Source organism: Manacus candei, unplaced genomic scaffold, assembly GCF_025592945.1.
Source record: "Manacus candei isolate 608988 ecotype Guabito, Panama unplaced genomic scaffold, ASM2559294v1 h1tg000050l, whole genome shotgun sequence".
Lineage (NCBI taxonomy): Eukaryota > Metazoa > Chordata > Aves > Passeriformes > Pipridae > Manacus > Manacus candei.
The window spans coordinates 35,422,370-35,436,708 of NW_026138098.1; the positions used below are offsets into that span (position 1 = coordinate 35,422,370).

Genomic DNA, 14,339 nt, shown 5'->3' on the forward strand with positions numbered 1-14,339 from the left:
GGGGAAAAGCTTAAAGGGACTGATAGAAGTGTGTAATATTATATATATAGTTGCTTTTAGCTTGTACAGTATTTATTTGTATAGTAATTAATGTATATGTACTTCCCCTTTTCCCCTATAGAAGCCTCTTGCCTGAAAGTTTCTCTTTGGTGTTGAGATAAATTGTGGGAAGGGGTGGGGGAATCCTGGAAATTGGATTTTGGATTTTTGTGGTGGCTCAAACCACCACAACGGGGAACACTGCAATGGTGTAATTGAAAAAAATTATTAAAATGTAACTGTGTTTATAGAAACTTATCCACTTGTAGCTGTCTTTCTAAAATGGTGAATTGTGTTTTGGTGCAATCAAAACATCATTGCAATCTGGACATTTTTGTGTAAGGTCTATCTGTATCCTATAAACTATTTATTAATGAAAGCATCTAAAGACTGGAATATATAAACTGGAGATTTTACTGGACTTTAGGATCTTTTGATTAAAAATACATATCAGGATAAAATATTAATAGATCTGTAGCTGTGTATGTCCTGGTGTTCAGATGGGCTGAGTGTCCAGAGAAGCTCTTGGATTCAGTTTGTGTGGGAGATGCTCATTACATCTGAAGCTTAAAGCCCAGCATCAAACAGATACACAAGAATAACAACAAAGTCTTAATGCAAGAGAGTGGGAGAGTTTGCAGTAATATGTTGTGTATTTACTGGAAATAATAAGCTAACCTTATTCCCTGACTGTTTTCTCCGGATTCTCCCTCAAATATTCTCCTTATTTATTTTTCTCATTTAATTGATTTTACGCATTTAATTGTTATTCTGGTGGGGAAGGAACACCTGACAGTGCCATTGAGTGTACTGACCCAGGTGGTCCCCCATGCTGAGAACCCAGAGGTTGAGTTGCACTTTTATTTTTGTTTTCCACTAGCCCAAATGATGGTAGGAAGATCAAAAATAGTGGAAAACAAAACCCCTGTGCTGGAAGACTTAAGATAAACCAAAAAAACCTGTGAGTCTGCTCTAGTTATTTGGTAGTAATGAAGCTTGACAGAGGAGAAGAGGATGAGGAGGGGAGAAAGATTAATTAATAGGGTGCAGGAGATACAAATATTTTGCACCATGGTATATATATCTGTGTCTATAACATGCATTTTTTGTTAGTTTTCCTCCTCAACCTGTTTATATCTGTAGCCCATGTGGAATGAGTGATATTTTGAACTGGGAAGATGTGATTTTCTCTAGGACCCAAGAGAATGGCATGAACCTCAGGAGAGGTTTAGGTTGGATATGAGGAAAAGGTTCTTCCCCCAGAGGGTGGTTGGCACTGCCCAGGCTCCCCAGGGCAGTGGGCACAGCCCCAAGGCTGCCAGAGCTCCAGGAGGGTTTGGACAACGCTCTGAGGGACAGGGTGGGATTGTTGGGGTGTTCTGTGCAGGGCCAGGAGTTGGACTGGCTGGTCCCTGTGGGTCCCTTCCAATCAGGACATTCTATGTTCTGTGATTCTATGGCAGTCAACAACACAAAGTGACTAACTCCCCCCTAAGACATTTCACTGGAATCACACATTGATATCATTGATATCATAGATGATGACATTGCCTGCAGGGACTGTGAATCCTCCTTCATTCATTATTTCAGTCCTTCTATTCCTGGCTTGTGTATTCCTGGCTGTACTGGTTCAGCACAGCCTGTTTCACACATTTTAGCCTTATGTGTAACAGAGCAGTATATGTACCAGGTATTAAAGCCAAGTTTACAACCAGTTCTCCACACCCTCTGGCCACCATCCTTGTGTGCTCTCTCTCTCTCTCCACAACCAGCCTATGGGGTTTTTTAAATAATTTATTTTTTTCTTCTTCTTCTCTCTCCCAACAGTTCCTGGCAGAAGGTCCTGATGTGAAACAAAAGTGAGAAATGCCCAGAGCTGTCAGGATGTGAAAGCTTGCAGATTCACTGCTGGGATTCCTGACTCGACTCCAAAGGCTATGGGAAATAATAGGGATTAAGAGGCCTATTTCTGATAAAGTTCCCTGGTCAAACAACTGAGCCTCTTCCTTCCCCCTTTCTTAGTGTGCAGCCACCTGTTCAGTGGTTACATACATCCTGCCCACCAAGGACAAAGGGATAGGTTGCCTCTGGTTAAAGCACTGGGATGGGATGCAGGTGTGTTGGATTCAGCTCTTCCTCCCCACACTACGAAAATGCCATAGTTTATCCAGTGAGTTTGTAGTTGGTAAACATTACTGTAGTTATAAACAAACCGATGTAAATGTAATTTTCCCAGTTCTGGGCACTGTGATGGAGTTAATTCCAGCCTCTAACAATGCTGTTATATTCCACTACCTAGAGGGAACCTATAATAAAAATGGAGAGAGACTATTTACAAGGGCTTGGGGTGACAGGACAAGGGGGAATGGCTTCCCACTGCCAGAGGGCAGGGATAGATGGGATATCGGGAAGGAATCCCTCCCTGTGAGGGTGGGGAGGCCCTGGCACAGGTTGCCCAGAGAAGCTGTGGCTGCCCCTGGATCCCTGGAAGTGTCCAAGGCCAGGTTGGACGGGGCTTGGAGCAACCTGGGCTGGTGGGAGGTGTCCCTGCCCATAGCAGGAGGTTGGAATGAGATGAGCAGCAAGGTCTCTTTCAACCCAAACCATTCCATGATTCCATGATAATCTGTAATTCTGAGTTGTAAGAGCCAGGGTTCTTTAGGATATGAAGAATTCTGAATTTGGTTACAAATTTGGTCCCTTCAAACCCAAAGCATTCTGTAATTCTACGATTCTGTAATTTATCTTGATCAGAGACACAGGCATTGCTATGAGTTAGCAGAGATGATGCCATGATTTGCATGGAAATAGCCCAGCAGCTGCTTTCTAAGGTGAATGTGGATGGAAGAACTTGGGAGTCAAAGAGAAAAAGGAGTTAAAAGGTGGTAAACTGTAAATAAGACCAAATTTCATTCAATAAAGAAGTATTCCTTTGTATCCTCAACTCAACAAGTTAGCAAAGCTTCCAAAAGATTAATAAGAACAGATAATCCTTCCTTATCTATTAAATATCTACTGTATTTTAGCTTTGGATACTAGAGAGTACTTGTTTTATTGGGGGTGGGGGGTGGTCTATCTTTTTTAATTTTTTTGGTGGTAGTTTAATTTTACAGAAAATCTTACTTCAGAAGCAGCTGAAAGCCATTAAATGTTTAAAGGGAGGTGTAAATAATTCCACAGTCTGAGGACTGGGCAGTCCTGAAGCCCAGAAAATGCCCAGAAAATGCTGACCACTTTCTCTCTTTTCCCTTTGGTTTGTGTAGAAAACAAAGTTAGAATTCTGCTCAGTTGTTGGTAATGGAGGCAAATTCATTTGCTTTTTCTCCTGGGTATCACATTGGCTGTGCTACATATGTTTAAGATACATATTGTAGTTGTCCTTTAAAAAAAAAAAAAAAGAAGACAAAAATAGAACTATTTGATTTCTGTTTGACCTTGAGCATGGGAGGTCTGTTTGTAACAGGACTGGCTTAGTGATTTCATTCTCCATCAGCATTAAGCAAAAGTAAGTCCTGATAACGAGTAGTGTCATGGGTGGGAGTGGAAGGCTTAGACAAAATTTATTAAAGAAGCCCTGCCATTGAGTCACAAGGTGTAGAAAGGATCCAGTCTTAGCCTCAGATTTTGCCAACAGTTTAAATTTAAGGAATTACAGAGGTGTGATTGAACCACTTTTGTCCCACAAGTTTCAGTGATGGCAAACTGAGAATATTTATATAAAATGAATCACTTACTATTACAAACGGTCAGATGAGTGAACAGACAAAAGATCTTAATCAGAATTATTCACTACACAACATAAACACTAAACCTACTAGTAGTACAGTATAAGATAGGTTGGTGCACTATATTGAAGCAATTATTGAAGAAATTATATCAAAGTTGGCAAAAAGAAATGATTATTGAGTAGAGATTTGATGTAACTCACCCAGACCAACACACCTGGGGAGATCTCTTTCTCTCACCCCAGAGAAGTGACCCTGGGGGGTGTCCCCAGCCAAGGGAGGAATCTCCACTCACACACCCCAGGAAGGGTTATGTCAGAAGAACCTGCCTCTATGAAAGGGGACTGGACTTTTATAGTACAAAGTGATTGACTGCTAGTCACAAATTTCCAGGCCAGCTACCAGCTTATCTGTCACATCCAGCTTTAAAAAGCAGGATGTGTGTTTGAAGTTTGGTGAACCAGGCTGGTTTTAGCATAATTCAACACCAAAACACATTACCACAGAGAGCCTTCACAATAGCTTACATTGTGTGGGGTAAGCCCTCCTGCCAGAAGTAGCCATAAAAATAATGCCTAGACAGAGGAAAACTGGTTGTCCTTAATCCAATCCAAATTTGCCTGCAGTGCTTTGCATTTACAGCAAGAGCTCTGCTGACACAGTCTGGGTAAGCAGCTATCTATGGCCATCACTTATCTGTCCAGCACAAACAGTACATTCCCCTGAGAAGCAATGAGATGAAACCTTCAGCTCAAAAGGCAGACTAAGATTAGGGAGAACCTACAAAGAAATGCAAAAATAGCCTCAGTAAGGGAGACTGAAAGAATTTCACACAGACAATAGCCTTGTAAGAGGATTTCTGAGACTGAGATAAATAGTGGCAGGAGGCAACATTGTGCACAATCCTACATAGTCTGGGTGCATGTTTTTGTCTACATCCAGAAGTACCTCATGAGTTTCAGAAGGGCAGACTCCAGAGCTAAATAATGGAGACTCTTTTTTAATAATGCCATTATGGCTGCCCCATCCCTGGAAATGTCGCTTGGAGCAAGCAGGGATAGTGGAAAGTGTCCCTGCCCATGGCAGGGGGTTGGAATGACATGGTCTGGAAGGTCTCTTTCAACCCAAACCATTCCATGATTCTATGATAATCTGTGATTCTGAGTTGCAAGGGCCAGGGTTTAGTGTCTGTTCTTTTGGATATGCAGAATTCTGAATTTGGTTACAGTGGCATCCTGAAGGACCTCTCTCCCAATAAAAACTTGGTTTTTCCTCTGTATTTGTTTTTGTAAATTTTTAAAATACTCCAAGTTAACTGGATGCTAATGAACCACAAAAACCTTCCCCAATGGAAAGTTTGCTAATTAATTATATGTAATTAACAGACATTTTTTTTCTTTGGCTGAAAGCACTGCACTGCATTTGCTTCTGTTCTCAGAGAACGTTCAACCCTCTTGCTTGATGCTCTGCAGTATCAGACTCACAAGATTCTTGTTTGCATCTTTGGAGCTCCTTGCAAAGCTCTGATTCTGGGAACTAAAATATTCTAAAAGTACACACAAATACAAACTGTCTTTTACTTCTGGCCACTTATTTAAATGCCAGAACTTGAAAAAACAAATGTAAATATTTATAGACACTCTTTGAAGTTATAGCCTTGATTTCCACCTGAATTCCTGTGTCAGCAGGTGTTGGCTGACTGGATCCTGCTCTGCACCTCATAGACTGGGAGAGCAGCTTTCCCCTATGTGTTTGTAACCCTGTTGGTCTGTGTTTCATCCAAAACCACAAATTTACCAGAGAACTTGAGGTTGCAGGGGGCACAGAATTTATCTTCTACTCAAAAAAAAAAGAGGAAGACCATATTTCTTGGTGAAACAAATATTTTGTTACTTTTCTTTCTTTCTTGTTTTTCATTTTCAGCTTTATCCTAGTATTCAGAAATCACAGTGCCTGTCTAAGAGTGGTTATTTCTGTGCACATACAGGAGTAAGTTCTTGGTAAGGTACTGTGGTAGCACAGTAATGTGTCCTAGCATCACTTCTTCATAGGATACAACATTCCTGGCTTGAATTGTAGGCTAGTGAAGAGAAAGAAAAAACACTCCTACATTTTGAATTATTGTGTAGGAAGATGAAATGAGGTTACTTGTTGCTAGAGTGCTGCCCAAAAAAATCAGTGCAATAATTAAAAATTGTTACCTTTTCCTGGAGCTTGAGTAATATTTAAATTCTTCTGCAGAGTTACGTGCACTGCTAGTTCCTTTTGCTGTAGAAAGCAAGTGGAACATTTTGTGAGATGGATTTTAGTGAGAAATCTCTCTTCTCTTGGTAAGAGTTTGGCATTTCTAGTTCTAGTCCTGGAAGAGGAGTGAAACATATATATACAAATATATGTCAAAAAAGCTAATGCAAACCTAAATCTTTTGAGAAAAGGCTGCTGTGACACATGAGAGACACATTGGCTACTGGAATTTAAATGAAATGGACACTTGCCAGTCCATGGGAACCTAAGGGAGGGCTGTGAATGAAGTTGGTAAGGTGGTGGGAGGAGGAAGACAGCTCCTTAAGGAGACATTTATACCTGAGAGTGCAGGGATATCTCTAGAAAGAGAGCAGAGGAAGCATGGCTTGTGTCTTGCTGCAGCCTGAAGAACAGGTACAGTCAACAGAAACAGTCTTAGATGAGCATACCAGAACTGGGGTGTGTGCTCTTGGTTTGGCCAATAAAATCAGAAGTGGTGTGTTGCCTTAAAAAGGAGCTGGAATGGAAGATCTTGCTGTGTTTGCCTCAAGCCCAGCAGAGGAATGGGAAGGATGGAGCACATAAGGATCAATGAAGGCTCTTGTGGGTTGTTTGGGTAGGGGGACAGACTGCCCTGTCCTTGTCCTCTTTGCCCCTCTGGGAGGATGTGGAGCTGGACCTGCAGGTTGGTAACAACTGACCCTGAACACTGAGCAGAGGATGGTCCTGTTAGTGACTCATTAACCTGCTCCAGGTTCTTTTGCATCTCTGGCAACCACTGTTGCCCAGTCTAAACCAGTCATGCAGGAAACTTGCTCAGCAATATGATGTAGCAGTGAAATCCTTTAAATACAAAGGCACTGATACACAGCCCAAAAAGTGAGAAAAGGAAAAGTAGTACTGATTAATTTGAAGTTCATAGGCAGAAAATTCACACAGAGTTTTTTCCAGTTTTTAAAAAAATATCCATTCTCACCACCTACACATTCAGCAGAGCATTGTCTCTAACTGAAAGAAGCTTTCATATGTGAAGAAACAGTGTTTGAGAAGATAAAAAGATAGGCACTGTTCTGGGTGAGGAGAGGGGAAGGAGAAAATGATATTTCAGCATAATGGAAATCACTTAAAAAATATCCTCTGGAGTAGAACTGCTCCTTCTCACATGAGGGAGAGGAAGATTTCCTTTGGAGCATTGCCTTGTTGTTGCAGATTCATTGATTCCTGTCTTATGGATAATGGGTTGGTTAGGTTTTGTTTTCTTTCCCTAATTTCTCCGTGGCATAGATTTTCAACTCAGGTTTTCTTTAAACCTGACAAATGCAGGCAGTATTTTCAAGTGATCTTGCATCTCAGAGTTTACTTTGCAAAACTCTGATGAGAAAATATTGTGCTTTGCATTTTGTGCTTGTCATAGAAGCTATGCCTTCTCTGTTCATCTTGGAGACTAATGGTAGAGTTTTAAACTCTTATTAATGTAATTTTCTGTACATTATGGTCATATATCATTATTCTATCTAGCAAACACTCTTATTTTATAAAGGGGAATGTAGTATCATTTGTATTTGTGGTCTTGTTCACAGGATTGATGCGAGGTTAATTGGAAGGTTAATTAGGAGAGGTTTAATCTAAAGGCAACAAGTCTAATTGCCACTCTCAGATTCATGAGAGAGCTCCTTTCACTCAGCTTTTCTAATAAAAGCAACGTTCCTTAGAGATAAACATCTCCGGCACAGCCAGCAATTCCATTTATTCCAAGGTGCTATGAGTTCACAGGAGTACTCACCTCAGATACTCCAAGGGGGTTGTAGCTGCTGTGGTTGTGCCGTGCCAGTCACACTAATTCTTCTCCCATGTTATCATGGAAAATCAAAATCTTGAAACATGGGAGTGTGGCAAGTGTGGTTTATCCTCCCTTTTTGGCAACTGCAACAGAATTCCCAAGGTCAGTAAGAATGTTACTGTCATGGACTCTACACTTTTTAAATCAATAAGCATGAGAAAGATGAATTGCTTGTAAGATTAATAGCCAATCAGTACTGTAAGCATAACAGTCAATACCTTAAAAAATTGCATGCCCTTCTCCTAAGCCAAGCTTCACACAGTCCAGCCCTGTCCTCAGCACCTGTGGCTAGTTCTGCAGTCAGGGTTTAGAGAGTGTAATGGTTCCTTTTAGGCCAGAGTCATAAATATAATTTTAAATAGACAATGAAAATACAGAATCTCCTGTGGTTGAATGACTATTGCTGTGCTCCCTTCTGCAGGGCTGAGTCTTGAAGCAGAGTGGCAGAGGCGAGTCCAAGAAGCTCTTTCCTAAACTTGCCTCTGATCCAGTTACTTCTTCAAGGTGGAATTAACCAGGTGTTTTTTCTCCACTCATCACTTTGGTACCTGTCTCTGACTCCTCACCTCACTGTTTCTCTTTCCTGTTCTTTGTGAGCACAGCAACAGCAGGGAAGGGGAAAAAGGAGAGACATAAGTAAGTTCCCAAAGTGGTGAAAGGAGTGAGGAGAAACCACTGATGGCACAGGTGGAAGAGATGGAGGAAATGGCCCTGAGTGGGAGAAGATGCCTGTGGAATGGAAATCAGATATCAGACAGAAATCAGAGATCATGTGTTTGGCCACACCTCTGTTTCTAGGATGTTATGGCTTGATGTTTCAAGCTTTGGGGTCACTCCCCAGGAGTTTCAGACTGTGTAGTTGCAGCTGGGGAATGTTTCACACATCATTTATGAACCTAATTCCCATTTGTTTATCGTGTAGAAGTAACACATAAATATATAAATAAATCAATCACACTTTATACTGTCAATCCCAGAAGTCTAAGTGAGGTGCTGCAGGAGGAATGAGTGCTGAGAAGGGTAGAGTCTGCAAAGCAGGAGGAGCAGAGAGATGACATTTTAGTCCAAGCATGTGACTTTGCTGCAGATGCCTAAAACAGGCAGCAGGGTAAGATGAAAAGGTGGTACTGAGGGCTCTTAAGTCTTCGACAGGATTCTGTAAGAGTACACTTAAAGACAAATGGAGCACTCCAGGAAGTCAGCTGATGGAGGCAACGAGAAGAGGCTGTTTTTGAAGGATATCTTCTATCTTCCACAATTGTGTATTAATTCTCTTTTAGTCTTTTAGTTTCAGAAAAAAAACATTCTGTAAGTGTCCCACTGTGGAAATGTTGTTTTACAGGCAAGAGCTTCCATTGCAATCTGGAAAATTTCCTTTGTCTTTATATTTAGATTGTTTGGAAAATTCCTGCCATGTGATATGCTTCAGGATTCAACAATCACCCTTTCCACCCCTTCTCTGCATTTAAATATTTCCTTTGCATCATCCCAATCTTCATTTTTGCCTTAGCTTACATCAGCATTCACGTTTTTCACACTTTCCCTTTTCGTGTTTGTGCTTATCAGCTGTATATGTAGCTTTAATTTTTCTCTTTTCTTAAAATCCAACAAGATAGGCTGTTTTAGGAGCTTGTTTCCCATGGAGGTCAGAAAAGAGGACATTCTATCTGGTACTGGTGCCTGACAGCTTTGGAAGGTGTTAATCTGTATTGATGTTTGCTCTGCAAAAAGGGAGTAAGCCTGTGGCCTGTCAGCGGGAAGTGCCATGGGAAGTGTCAAGTGTAAGAGCAAAGTGTTAGAAGATGCCTCTCCTCATTACAGCAGCAAGGCTGGCATTTGTCTTCTCTAATTAATCAGCAGTTCACTTGTGAGGGGGTATCCTTCCTCCTCCAGGTAATACTGAAACCCCTCCAAAATCCAATAGCAGGACTTTGTCAGGCTTTGTCCTTTCTCTTCAGTCTCTCTCGTATTTCAGGCCAGCTCAAGTGTTTAGGCAGGGTTTTGGCTGTCAGAGGCTCTACCCCCTCACTCCTCCTGCCCTGGCTTGCACACAGCTGTTCATTTCAGTGCTGTCTGCTGTTACTCCCTGCTCCTCAGACTTCTGCCTCTTCTGCACTCTTGCCTGGGAGAAGGCACCTCCAGCAGCCCTGTTACAGCCTGTGTGGTTAGGATTATCCCATATCTTTCCAAGCTGAAGACACAAGCACAGTGTGCTTTCTGCCGAGGGGTAAATCCAGTGCCTTCACCTTTCTGTACACTCTGCTTGTGTGAGACACTGCCCTGGGGGAGATCAGCAGCCCCCTGCAGGTGCTGAAAGGGGAGTGCCACACTCCTGCAATGTCATAAATGCCATTTGGATGCCTTGGCAGAAATGAAAGAGTACTTCTGGGCAGAAGCAACACCTTCAGGAGTTCTGGAGCAGCAGCTACCTCGGTTTCACATCAGCTGTGTGCAGTCCTGTGGCCTTTCTCAGAGCCTAGAAACTTGGAAAAACAGCCTAAAATCTCCTTCTGGATGTTTCAGTAGAAGAGCATGGCTCTTCCCAGCTCTCAGGTAAGACTGTGCTGGTCTCAGTGTGTCAGTTGTTTCCCCTACCCCTGGAGACCAGATCCTGGCCACCCTGGTAGCCCAGCAGTGGCACTGCTCTGGCAGTCAGCGTTTGCCAGCAGTCTCAAACCCAGGAGTGGTCCAACCCTTTCATCCATGAAAAATCTACCATTCTGGCTAGGTTTGGTCACCTCCTACCTTATATAATCCCCACCCCTGCTTGGAGAAGTTACCTTCACAGTACGTAAATGAAAGGTATTTTGATGATGGCCAAAGACACCTTTTCTGGATCAAGGAGGAATTTCTCCCCACACACTTCTTTTCCAACTGCACAGACCCCCCAGGAAAAAGACAGCTGCTTCATCAGCCCAAGGTTACCTCTGTCTGGTAATCCATACACAGGAATCTCTGGCCCTTTGGTTGGAACTGGTTTTGTCCTTTCCTTGTGCCCCCTTTTCCTCACTTTTTGCTCAGATGTTTCTCACGTAGAAGGGTCTTCCCTCTTTTCCTCTTAACCTGTCAGATAAATACACAGGGCAGTGAGCTGCACAGCAGACTCAGAGGGAATATTCAGTCCATTCAAACTGTTCATGCTGTGCCAGAAAGCACGGAGGGGCAGCTCCCTGCTGTGCCAGCTGCCAGCCAGGCTGCCAGGCAGTGAGGTGACCATAGCCATGTGCTGTGGCACCGTAAAATACCCACAGGGGACTCCTCCGGGGAATCAGGGAACAAAAGCCATCCACCTCGAGCACTAAAACCAAAACGTCTGAGTCAGAGGGAATGTTTGCAGTGGGCAGCTGGAGCAGGGGGAGGCCCTGCCCCAGAGGCTGATGGTGGCCCAGTAAACAAGCCCTGGGTTATCACTTGGTACAGCACTTAACACTTCTGCTTTTGATTTGGCTCCAACACTTGAAGTCTTGGAGCAGCACTTTAGCATGGTTTTTGTTTTGAGAGTTTTGAGAAGCACTTGATTCTGAATATCCATGTCTCCCTGTCTCCTTCTTCCTCTCAACCAAGGCACCCTGGCAGACTGAAATTCCTGACCGCTTTTTTTTTTTTTTCTTGTGCATTTAAATTCAGGCATATGTCTTTTATATGAGTAATAGTGAAAAATGACCCCACACTCAGAAATCATTCTGGTAACTCCAATAACAGTGAAACAACAAATTTCAAGGATCATCGGCCTCTCCAAACATTCATTTTGTTAACAGACAAAACAGCAAAGTAATCATCATTAGAATAGTAATTTTGTTTCAGCAACTCTCAGACTCCTGCTGTGCCACTGTATTGCCAGTCTCTGTGCTGGGTTGATGGAAGGAGAGGGTGATTCTATTAACTAAGTTTCAGAATAATTGAAGAAGGTCTTTTAAGATACAAACTTTGCTTTGATACAGGAATTTCAAAGGTGAATGGAAGCTTCAAAGGAGGCACTAGGAATGCAAGGATTGCAGGATTGAGTCCTTAGTGGTGGGTAGCTCTTGACTTCAAATTGTTTCCTGTGAAGATACTGGTTCCTTCTTTTCACACCACAAATATGTCAAAACAAGAAATTTAATTTATTCAGTTCTCTTGGATGCCATATGTAGCTGTCGTTTTCATGATTTTATGTATAAACATAAGAAGGCATCTTTGCCATGAAATTATATTAGCAAATACTGTCTTACTTCTAAGTACTCCTCTGAAAATTGACTATATCTCTGGAAAGCAGAACTACAGAGACTGTGTTAAAAACACATAGACCCTAATGTGAATCGCCTGTGGTCTTGTATAATTTCTAGACTGAGCTGTAAAAAACTATGGGAAATGAAAAGGAAACGATAAAAATGAAAAACTTTTACGTTGCTATGGATTCCAGAAGCTTAGACACTTGGCAGGTTTCTTGTCCTGCAAGGACCTTTCCTCAAACCCCTTTTGATGCAGAGATTCATGTAGCTGTAGAAAAGCAGTACCCAAAAAGTAGGAGGTTTTCTATGTTGCCTCCATTTCAGATCTACTCAACTTATTTTATTCCTGAGAGGATGACAGAAATCCCACAGTCTCCCAGGCACATCTGTTCTAGGACTTTGTGGTTAAAAATGCAGTTCCAGGATCTAACCAGAGACTGTCTTTCTGTCTTTGATGTCGGCCCGTTCCTGTTCTGGGCTCCTGTAAAGAATGTCACTGGAGATGTTTTTCTGAATTTTGATCTGCTGAATCTAACACAGCCCAAATACACCTACACTCAAGATAAGCTTTTGGTATGACTCGTGTGCACCTGGCCATTTGTATAAACCATGATATATATGTTGAAAACAGAGGCTATAACAAGGGTTCCAACAAAGATTCTGGTATCTTCTATAAAGGAGTATTTAACATCTGCATTAGTAGCTGAAGAAATCTTTTACTTTATTTAATATCAGCTGTCTGGTCGTACATGAATGTCAGGTACATCCAACTATTTTTGCTCTGATTTGTACAGGTCAATTGAAAAATATTGGCACACCTTGATATTTTTAGCATTCTACACAAAGCTTTTCCACCACTGCTATTGATTTCAGATTTTTACTTGTCTAGGGAATGGGAAGATTAATGAATAAACTCTGTTCTTTCATATTACAGTTGAATCTAATTAGATGATGGGATTAAGTAATGTCAAACAGCCACTGAGCATTGTGATGGTGTGTCTTTGACAAGAGTATTAAACAACACCAAAAAACCCCACCAAAAACAAAAAAACCCCAAGCAAAACCAAAAACCAAACCAAAAACCAAAACCAAAAAAACCCACACACCCCAAAAAACAAACCTCCCAGTTTTCCTGCATGTTCAGGGAGAGAAGGGATAGTGTGTATCAGTGTGTTTTGCTGAGGACCAGAAGAAAATGGTGGTGATGTGGGAAGAATAGCAGGGATGTGATGAATGGAAGAGGAGTGTGACTGAAGGGAGAGGCGGTTGGACATGTGCCACTGTAAAACAACTGACTTTCCTTAAAGAAACCATGGATAAGAGACCAGAATATTTTAGAATCTCAGTAGCAATCATAAAAACTGTTCAGTCAAGAGAATAATTACGTGTCAAGCAATCAGGAGTTCAAGATGCTTTTCCATGCACTTAAGTATTGGAAAACTCTCTAATTCATAAACATAGGAAAATGTGTTTCCTAAAAGCCAAAGCAGACAATAATACCAGAAATAACACATGCTAAGTATTTTCCTTTGGAGAGGCAGCCTTTTCACTTTCAGGATACTTCTTTTTCTGAAATGTAAGCCTCTGTGCAGTACTTTGCTACTAACCCACAGCTGAGCTTTTCTTTCTCTTGTGTTTTTCTAGTTTTAATAGATGCCACAATGGATTCCTCGTGTGCTCAACCCAACTGTTTACTTTTTATTGCCTTTTTTTTTTTTCATTGTCAGAGCTTATTTTGGTATTTTTAACAAGTGACAGCACAAGAGGAAACAGCCTCAAGTTTAGGTTGGATATTTGGAAAATTTCTTCACAGAAAGAAGAAATTTTTCTTCCAGTAAAGCACTGGAACAGACTGCCCAAGGCAGTGGTGAAGTCACACCTGGAAGTGTTCAAAGAATGTGTGGATATGAGAACATGGTGTAATGGTGAATATGGTGGCTGTGCTGAGTTGACAGTTGGATTTGATGATCTTAAGGGTCTCTTCCAACCTTAACAATTCTCTGACTCTGTGATTTGACTCCTGATCCAAATTCCCCCCGGGCACCCTCAGGGACCTTTGTTCTCCTGTAAGCAGGGGCCAGTTTGCTGGGCAGTGTGTTGGGAATGTGTGCTGTGTTCCTGGCACACAGCAAGTGGGGCAGCTGCTCCCAGGCTCTGTGGATGGATGTGCACCAGCACGGATCCCACAAGAGCTGCTACTCCCTTCCCTGTTCATCCTCCCCTGTTCCTTTACCCTTTCTACACTGCCCCACACTCAGCAAATCCACCCCTGGCTTTGTG

The 14,339-nt window shown here is 42.0% G+C and overlaps 1 protein-coding gene across 1 annotated transcript in view; it reads right to left on the reverse strand.

Annotated features, from left to right (window-relative positions):
* LOC127476606 (uncharacterized) overlaps positions 1-14,339 on the reverse strand; it is a 623,146-nt gene that overhangs the window by 251,026 nt on the left and 357,781 nt on the right. The gene's annotated exons all lie outside the window — the stretch shown is intronic.